The sequence below is a fragment of the Narcine bancroftii genome, chromosome 1 (genome assembly GCF_036971445.1).
Source record: "Narcine bancroftii isolate sNarBan1 chromosome 1, sNarBan1.hap1, whole genome shotgun sequence".
NCBI lineage: Eukaryota > Metazoa > Chordata > Chondrichthyes > Torpediniformes > Narcinidae > Narcine > Narcine bancroftii.
In genome coordinates, this window is record NC_091469.1 from 321,664,642 (window position 1) to 321,673,100 (window position 8,459).

General features: G+C 43.8%; 1 protein-coding gene across 11 annotated transcripts in view; it reads right to left on the reverse strand.

The window, feature by feature from the left end:
- The window catches only part of ctnnd2b (catenin (cadherin-associated protein), delta 2b), a 1,542,927-nt gene extending 1,539,330 nt beyond the window's left edge, over positions 1-3,597 (reverse strand). For 4 of the 11 annotated variants that reach the window (XM_069907003.1, XM_069907027.1, XM_069907021.1 and 1 more), the window contains exon 1: positions 3,353-3,596. The gene's annotated coding sequence lies outside the window, so the exon portion shown is untranslated. Of the gene's footprint in view, positions 1-3,352 lie in introns of all 11 variants that reach the window. The other 7 variants (XM_069906986.1, XM_069906993.1, XM_069907061.1 and 4 more) reach the window with 5 other exon arrangements.
- Positions 3,598-8,459: the final 4,862 nt, after the last annotated feature.

Here is an 8,459-nt window from a genome sequence, read left to right on the forward strand (position 1 = left end):
ATAGGTCACTTTCGTGCCAATTCAAAGATTTCTCACATAAAGTAATTGAAACACTGTACTCTATTATGTAGGAAACCCAGCAATCATTTGCACATAAATTTCCTCCCAACAAAAATCTTGGATTGTCTCAAGTCCTTTGAATGAGACAAGTATCGGCTGATAGGCTGCAGCTAACTGATCTCATCTTCAGTTAAAAAGAGCTTCCAAAGAAAGAATCCTGTCCCTCCAATGTTGTAGGATTCCCTTTATGAATTAAAAATTCTTCAAAACCACATGAACCAGCTACCCTGGCAGATGAGGTATAATTTAGTCAGAATTTACAACTTTGTATGTGTGATATTCTGTTTTAACTACCACATATAGGCCCTCATGTGGCCCATTCTAACAGTTACCCCACAGCATGGAAGTCTGGACCAATACTTTGATCTGTCAATTAAGTTTCACATTTCATTTCTGGCCTAGATAAAGATTTCATTTGATCTCCATAGCTTTGCCCATATCTGTCCCTTTTAACTCTGACATTAAATTGTGTCTGGTTTGTCATTTCCAATTTCTTACTTCTACTGCTCACCGCACCTGGGAAAGCTTGTAGGGTTCCTCAAGAGGCCGAGGTAGGCATGCATTTCTTTCCACGCAAATGACGTTCAATAAAATAGTTTTCCCCAAGGCAAAGATGGAACAACTATTGTTACAAACTGACCCCATCATGGAAAAAAAAATTACACAAAAGCTGCAAGTTTTCCAGATGCTTATTAATATCCAACCAAACAATTACAAAATGCAAGGCTTGTGAACAAGTATACCTGAAGAATTCTGCACATCACCAAAAGTTTGTGGCTCGATTTGAAACAATTTGAAAAAACTTGTCCTTGATTCTGCGCCATTATTCAATATGCAAAAGATATTTCAACTTGGAGTTATTTGTATGTCCTTAAAACATAATGCAGATAATGTTTGTTTCCAATAGTGGAGTCATTTTCAAACAGAAGCAGAAATTAGCCAAACAGCATCTATGTTAAGGAAAACCAGCAAACATTTTGAGTCAAAGATCCTTCAGTTTTTTTAAAATCCCCACTTTTAAAAAGCTTGCAAGGTGATCATAATGAAGTTATTTCCTTTCCCCCCCAATAACGATTGAATAAACTGAACAGATTCTAATCTTCAGCTGTTATGCCAGTGTTCCAAGTTCAGAAGTAATTGGATAAGGGATACCAAAGGTATTTGTGAGAATGCAAAGCTCTGCGTCTGAACAAATTGAACGAGTTCAGCCTGAAGCTTGTTTTCATGACCATAGATTAGAGAAGGTATTTGTCCTCCATCTTACCCCCAAGCTAACAGAAGCTGAATCACATCCAACACGTAAAACTGGGTTTAACCTCTAATCTGTCCAAATTAATACAAATCAGAAAGCCAGGTGGGGAACGACAACATAGCAGTGTCAAAAGCACTTATGGACAGAGTAAAAGAAATAGACAAGATTCCCCCTGCTCCCATGCCTCCAGCAGACACATACATTACTCACCAGCACAATTTCCTTCAAGAGAATTAAGCAGCTCGTCTTATTTCTGTTGTTTGAAATCTAATTGTGAGAGATTTTTAGTGCAACAGATAGTGAATTAATTTCGACCTTTACGATAATGCTGGATGAAAGCAAATGGAGAAGCAGACATTGGCACGTCGATTCAGTGGTGAATTAAATGACACACTTCAAAATTCAACCTTCTCCCTTGTGGGGCAAATTGAGCCAAAGGTACAAATGTGCCAACAGAAGTCAAAAGTAAAGCACAAAAATCTGTAGACCCCGTGACTGAAGTTTAAAAAAACCCACAAAACTCTGAAGAAACTCAGCAGGTCAAACAGAGCAAAGATAAAGGTATGTAGCTGAGATTTCAGACTTGCGCCCTTCAGCAAGGCGTGGAAAAATGTCAGCAGGCGTCCGAGCAAAAGAGTGAAGGGGTGGATGTGATCGCGAAGGCAGGAGGTAATAGGTGAGAGGGAGGTGACTACAACGATCATGGTAGGGAGAAATGGCAGGCTGGAGGGAGGGAGATTTGGAAAGGAGGGGAAAGAGGAGAACAGTCACCACTTCTCAGCAGGAGGCAAAAGCACGTTGGGGGGCACATCCAATTGCCTCAGGATTCCCCCCCCCCCCACGCTCAGGAGCCCTGTGCCGTCCACCTCAAAGGCGCATTCACGCAGCAGCAGGCACAGCCAGACGTGCGCATCCTCACCCAGCAGCGAGTCGGTGGCAAAGCCCACGGTCTCCCAACCGCTGGGGAAGGAGGGCGAATCGGCTGCGGACCTGGGTGAAGCCTGAACCATCCAAGCTTCCATCCCACTGCGAAAGACAGACCGGGGGGGGGGGGGGGGGGAAGAGAAAGAGAGAGAGAGGAGATCGGACAAAGCAGAGCTTCCCTAGCACAGGAATAACCAGTCCTGACTTTTCCACTATATTTCTCTTGGACCCAAGACCCTGAGCGGCTGTCGGGAGGGGAAGGAACAAAACACCCCAATTCCCGATGAAGCCTGGTCCCCCAGAGTGACCCTCGTTGGAACTGTTGTCCATGTCGCAAGCGACTGATGGCTAATTTAAAACAGTCGGCTTCCAACCCGCTCTGTCTAAAATGTCATCTGGAGGCAGAAATTAACGTTCAGGAATTGAAGATTTTTTTTTTAAAAAACGGATTCCCTTTAACACCCCCCCCCCCCACCTTTTCCAGTGAAGGCTGGTACTTTTGGACACTTGCAGGTGCGCACAATGCAACGTCTCCGTCCCATTCCCAGAGCGTGTCTCCCACCCACCCAACCTGCCCTCCCCTACCTCAACCGGCTGGTGCAAGACGACATCAAGAAGCCGCAGGATTGCAGCCCAAGGCTGCATCCCACCCCCACCCCCCCCCCCCTCCCCGTCCCTTGTCATGCACGGAGCCAGGGGGAGGGGAGGGGAGAGGGGGAGGTTGGTTCAGCAGGACGAGCCCAGCACGGCCAGTGGGCGCCCAGGGAAAGAGCAGCAGCTCCCGACACTGCGAGCTGGCTCAGAACCCAGCCCCTTCCAATCGTGCATCAAGATCTCAGATTAAAGCCACAGCGGAGCAAAGGCGACAAATGCACTGCTGCCTCCCTTTTGGTCCGGTTTGTGCAAAGCGAATTGGACTTCAGGTTGAGGGGGCCACAAACACACGCCACCCCCACCAGACAAGAAAGGGACCGTTGCCCCATCGGAACCCAACCCAGAAGCGTCCCTGGGTGACGGGCAAGCGCTTCTTTAACCCGTTTCAACCCGCCTTCCAACTCATCGTCTTTGGCAAGAGAGAGAGAGAAAAATGCCCCCCCCCCCCCCCTTTGGACTTACCGAGTCCGGGTAAACGTCAGGCGGGTGGGGTTTGGTTTTATTTGTGAGAACAACCCAAAAATCCCGCAGAAAGGCAGACGGGCACCATCCTACATCTGGGGCGAAGCGGAGAGGAGCAACATCAGCACCCGACAAAGAACAGCGCTCGACTTCCGCGGTGTCGCAGCGCAGCTGCTCGCACTCTTCCCCTCCCCTTCTTGCCGGCCGGCCGCTCTCTCTCTCCTTCTCCTCGCACGGGGCTCGGGCGGGGAAGGGGAAACAACTGTGGGGAGTCTCCCTGCGCCAACGCGGCGTCTACCTCCAGACACTCCCAGCCCCTCGCCGACACGCGCGAGTAGTGTGGCCGGGCCCGAAGCAGCCAATCGCAGCCCCACCCTGAAAGGCAGCCAATCACCACTCATGCCAATCTTCTTTCACCCCCCCTCCCGCAAAGAAGGGACTTAATGGTGAAGTTAATTTTAAGATATCCCCTCCCCACCACCTTGCAGTGGTTCTCAACCATTTGTTTTCCTTCCACTATGCCATCGTGCTCTGTGATTAGCTTAAGGTGGGTGGAAAGAAAAAGTTTGAGAACCACTGTTTTAATCGTCCCTCATTGACTCGTTATGTGCACGGTTTCAGAACTCCAAAGGAAACGGGCCCATGACAATTTTTCTTCCGCAAAATATTTCAGTAACTCTTGGGTCGAGAGCAGTGATTCTCAACCTTCCCTTCCCACCCACCATCCCACCTAAAGCACTCCCTTACTAATCAGAGAGCACCAATGGCCTAGGGATTACTTAAAGTGGGATGTGAGTGGAAAGAAAAAGGTTGAGAACCACTGCTGGTGGGATGGATGCCAAGTGCAGATGAGCCCTGCTCCTCAATTCGCCCTCTCATTCACTAGTTTTCACTAGGGGAGGGGGTTATGCAGTTAATGACTTCTATTGGGCCAAAGAATTTCTCAATAAAACTGTGGTTCTTAACCCTTTTTCACAGAGCACCTGTGGCATAGGGAATACTTAAAGTGGTATGGGGGTGGAAAGAAAAAGTTTGAAACCCACAGTTTTATTATCTACCTCATTGACTCGTTATGTACACGGCTTCAGAACTCCAAAGGAAACTGGCCAACGAGAATTTTTCTCCCGCAAAATATTTCAGGAACATTTGGGTCTAGAGCAGTGATTCTCAATCTTCCCTTCCTGCTCACATTCCACCTTTAGCAATCCCTTACTAATCACAGAGCACTTAAAGTGGAATGTGAATGGGAAGAAAAAGGTGAAGAACCAATAGTTCTATAAGAAATGGCAAAAGGTGATGGGATTTTTGAGATGGGTTGAAAACTATATTGGCATGGTGGAAAGAATTACTTTGCCAACACAGAGTGAACTTATGGTCAATGAAACCAGCAATCTTGGTGCCATCTAATCTCCCGAGAATGAACATCCTCCTTCAGATTTCTGTTGGTTATTGCAGCGGCCACTGTTTTTTTTTAAAAAATGGTTTATGGTTAATGAAAGCAATGAAAATGTAGTTCTGAGAGAACAGTTTATGCTATTTACCAATGGAATGATTATTACAAATTAATCCACCTTGCACTGTTTTACTACTGTTCCATGATTCTCTGTGTTCATTTGTCATTATTATTTGTTGGTGTTTGAGTTGGATTGCTACAACTTTGACAAATAATTTTTTCAGTTCCATTGAAGTTAGTTCTGTGTCTGGTTATGTTAATGGAAGGAGTTAAAATTTGCAGGTTTAAATGTGGCTACATCAGCTTCTATATTTAGCTCTATTTAAATTAGGAACACAGCAAAGACTTGCAGCATCTTGAATATGTGCACTGAGATTATGGTTGTCTAATTGCATTCACCTAATATTGGTTCCATGTCGTTGTTACCATTGGCTAGTTAAAAAAATCTATTGATGTTCAGATTTAAAATTAGTAATTGAACTCATTTTTTTTCTCTCTCTCTCTCCATTGTGGGGATGATTTTTAAATGCTTACCAACATGCGCATGGAAAAATATTTCATTGTTGTTTCCTGAATGTCCCAGCTCTGATTTTAAGGCTGTGTCTTCTCGTCCTAAATTTGGGCCCTAAAAACATGTCAATTGGGCACTGTACATTGCCACTACCATGGTGTATCTGGGGAGTTGGTGGAAATGTGGGAAGAATAAGTCTGCAGACGCTGTGTTTGTAGCAAAAACTCACTGAAAGGCTGCAGGAACTCAGCTGGTCTTTCAGCCCCCATAAAAGACAAAGATATATTGCCAACATTTTGGGCTTGAGCCCTTCTTCAAGGAATAAGCAGAATAAGCCCCACATCTTAGAAGGGATGTAATGATGTTGGAGAAAGTTCAGAGAAGATTTACCAGAATGATTCCTGGAATGCAAGGGCTAATGTATGAGGAACATTTAACGGCTCTTGAACTGTTTTCATTGGAGTATAGAAGAATGAGAGGGGATCTCAAATGCTAAAAAGATTGGACAGAGTAGATGTGAATAAGATGTTTCCCTTGGTGGGTGAGTCCAGGGCAAGAAGGCACAGAGAATTAGAGGGTACCCATTTAAAACAGAGATGAGAAGAAATTTTTTTTCCAGAAAGTAGTGGATTTGTGGAATTCGTTTCCACATACAGTTGTGGAGGACCGATCACTGGGGGAGTTTAAGGGGGAGATTGATAGGTATCTAATTCATCAGGGTATCAAGAGATATGGGGAAAAGGCCAGAACTTGGAACTAGATGTGAGAACAGTTCAGGTCAGGTTGGATTTTCGGAGCAGACTCAATGGGCTGAACAGCCTCCTTCTGTTTCTTGATCTTTTGAGCCAAATCTCAGAATTCAAACAATGTTGGCTGGAGGAGGAATCCAGACCAACAAAAGGTGTTAGTTGGATATGATAAGGGGAGAGAGAGAGACAGAGCTGGGAAAGGTGACGGGGAAGAAGTGAGGGGGTTGGGATGGTTTAATGAAAGACAGAGATATCATATGCCATCTGGAATAAAATGGGTTTGGAGAGGTTTAGTGTAAAATGAGTGTTTCAAGGTCTCCATGGAATTGATGGGCTGCAGAGACTGTTGTTATAGTCTAAGATTATGACTGCTTTAGCACATGAAAAGGACTCTCCATTTGCCCTATCAATTCCTTTCATATTTTAAAACACAATCAAATCACTCCTTCATCTATATTCAGTGCAATAGAAAGATGGTTTATATAATCCCTTACCATAATCTAATCTTTGGACCATAAATGTTAGTCGCATGAATTAGATTGAAGCTAACAGTTAGGAAAATACTAACAGACATTATTAAGCATGTGATAATGGGCGCTTGAATGATTGGGACACAGAGATGCTGGAGGAACTCAGCGTTCATAGGAGATAAAGATATATTACAAATGTTTCGGACCTGTGCTCTTACCTAAGGTACCTTCCTTGTATATTAATTGATTAATGGCTTTATTACAGTGAGGGGGGGGGGAAGAGAAGATGTATGGGCTAACTTTGCATGGTGCCAGGATAGAGAACTCTTATTTATTCCTGATACAAAACTATGTGTTAAAGTAACCTCTAATAAGGAATACGAGTGTCTACAAAGGAATAAAGACAGCATACATAATTGCCGAAGATGGAGTGTATATTGACAGGCAACACTGCCGTTGGAGGACAGCAACGATCATCAAGGGTCCTCACCATCCAGCACATGCTCTGTTCTCGCTGCTTACATCAGGAAAGAGGTAGAGGTGTCACAAGTCTCACACCACCAGGTTCAGGAACAGCTGGTCCCCCTGCACCACGACAAACTCCATCAGGGACTCATTTAAGGACACTTAGTTTTACATTTTACTGATTTTTTTTCTCTCGACATTGCACAGTCAGTTATTGACATTTCTTTATTTGTATACATGTGTACTTTGTTTTGCATGACTAATAAGTGGTATTCTGCCTTGCCCACAGAAAAAAAGAAACTCAGGATTGTATGTGATGTCATGTATAGAAACATAGGAGTAGGCCATTTGGCCCTTCAAGCCTACACCGCCATTCATTTTGATCATGGCTGATCATCCACTCAGTACCCTGTTCCAGCTCTCTCTCCATACCCCCTCATTCCCCTAGTCACAAGTACTAAATCTAACTCTCTCTTAAATATAGCTATGGAACCGGCCTCAATCACTTCCTGTGGCAGAGAATTCCATAAATTCACCACCCTCTGAGTGAAAAAATTCTTCCTCATCTCACTCCGACAATAAATCTGAATCTGAGTGTAACATGGTTGTATAAATTTACCCACATTGATAGGAATAATTTTAAACAATAAATTTTGGGTAAATTGAGTAAATATTTAAATTAACTGGAGCATCCTTGAGTATGAATTGCAGGAAGTTAATGAGCAAGGAAAGCAAACAATTAAGTTGGTGAAAATATTTTAGTTTTCATAATGAAGGGACTGGTGCCCAAGTTCAAAGATGTGCAACAATTATTTTTGGGTCGGTGTGCCATCACCCAGAGTATAGGCAGTTTCAGACTCATTATTCGAAGGAAGAGTATACTTAATATTTGAGGGGTGCAAGAAAGGTAGGTTTGAGGGCCCCCTGCTATTTTGAGTTCAGCAGAATAAGAAATGGTTGTATCCACATCAATATGTTCAGAGGCATTAACAGTCTATTTCAGTGGTTCTCAACCTTTTTCTTTCCACTCACATCCCACTTTAAGTAATCCCTATGCCATCGGTGCTCTGTGATTAGTAAGGGATTGCTTAAGGTGGGATGTGAACGGGAAGGGAAGGCTGAGAATCACTGCTCTAGACCCAATTGTGACTGAAATATTTTGCTGGAGAAAAATTGTCATTGACCTATTTCCTTTGGAGTTCTGAAACCGTCCACATAACGAATCAATGAGGGACGATTAGAACAGTGGTTCTCAACCTTTTTCTTTCCACCCACATATCACCTTAAGCAAGCCCTTACTAATCATAGGGATACCTTAAAGTGGTATGTGAGTGGAAGGAAAAAGGTTGAGAATCGCTGGTCTAATTATTGAAAGATTCTCCTTGGCTGAAGACCAATAGTCTCAGAATAAGATTGACCATTTCATACCAAAATGAGAACATATTTTTCTTTGTTAATT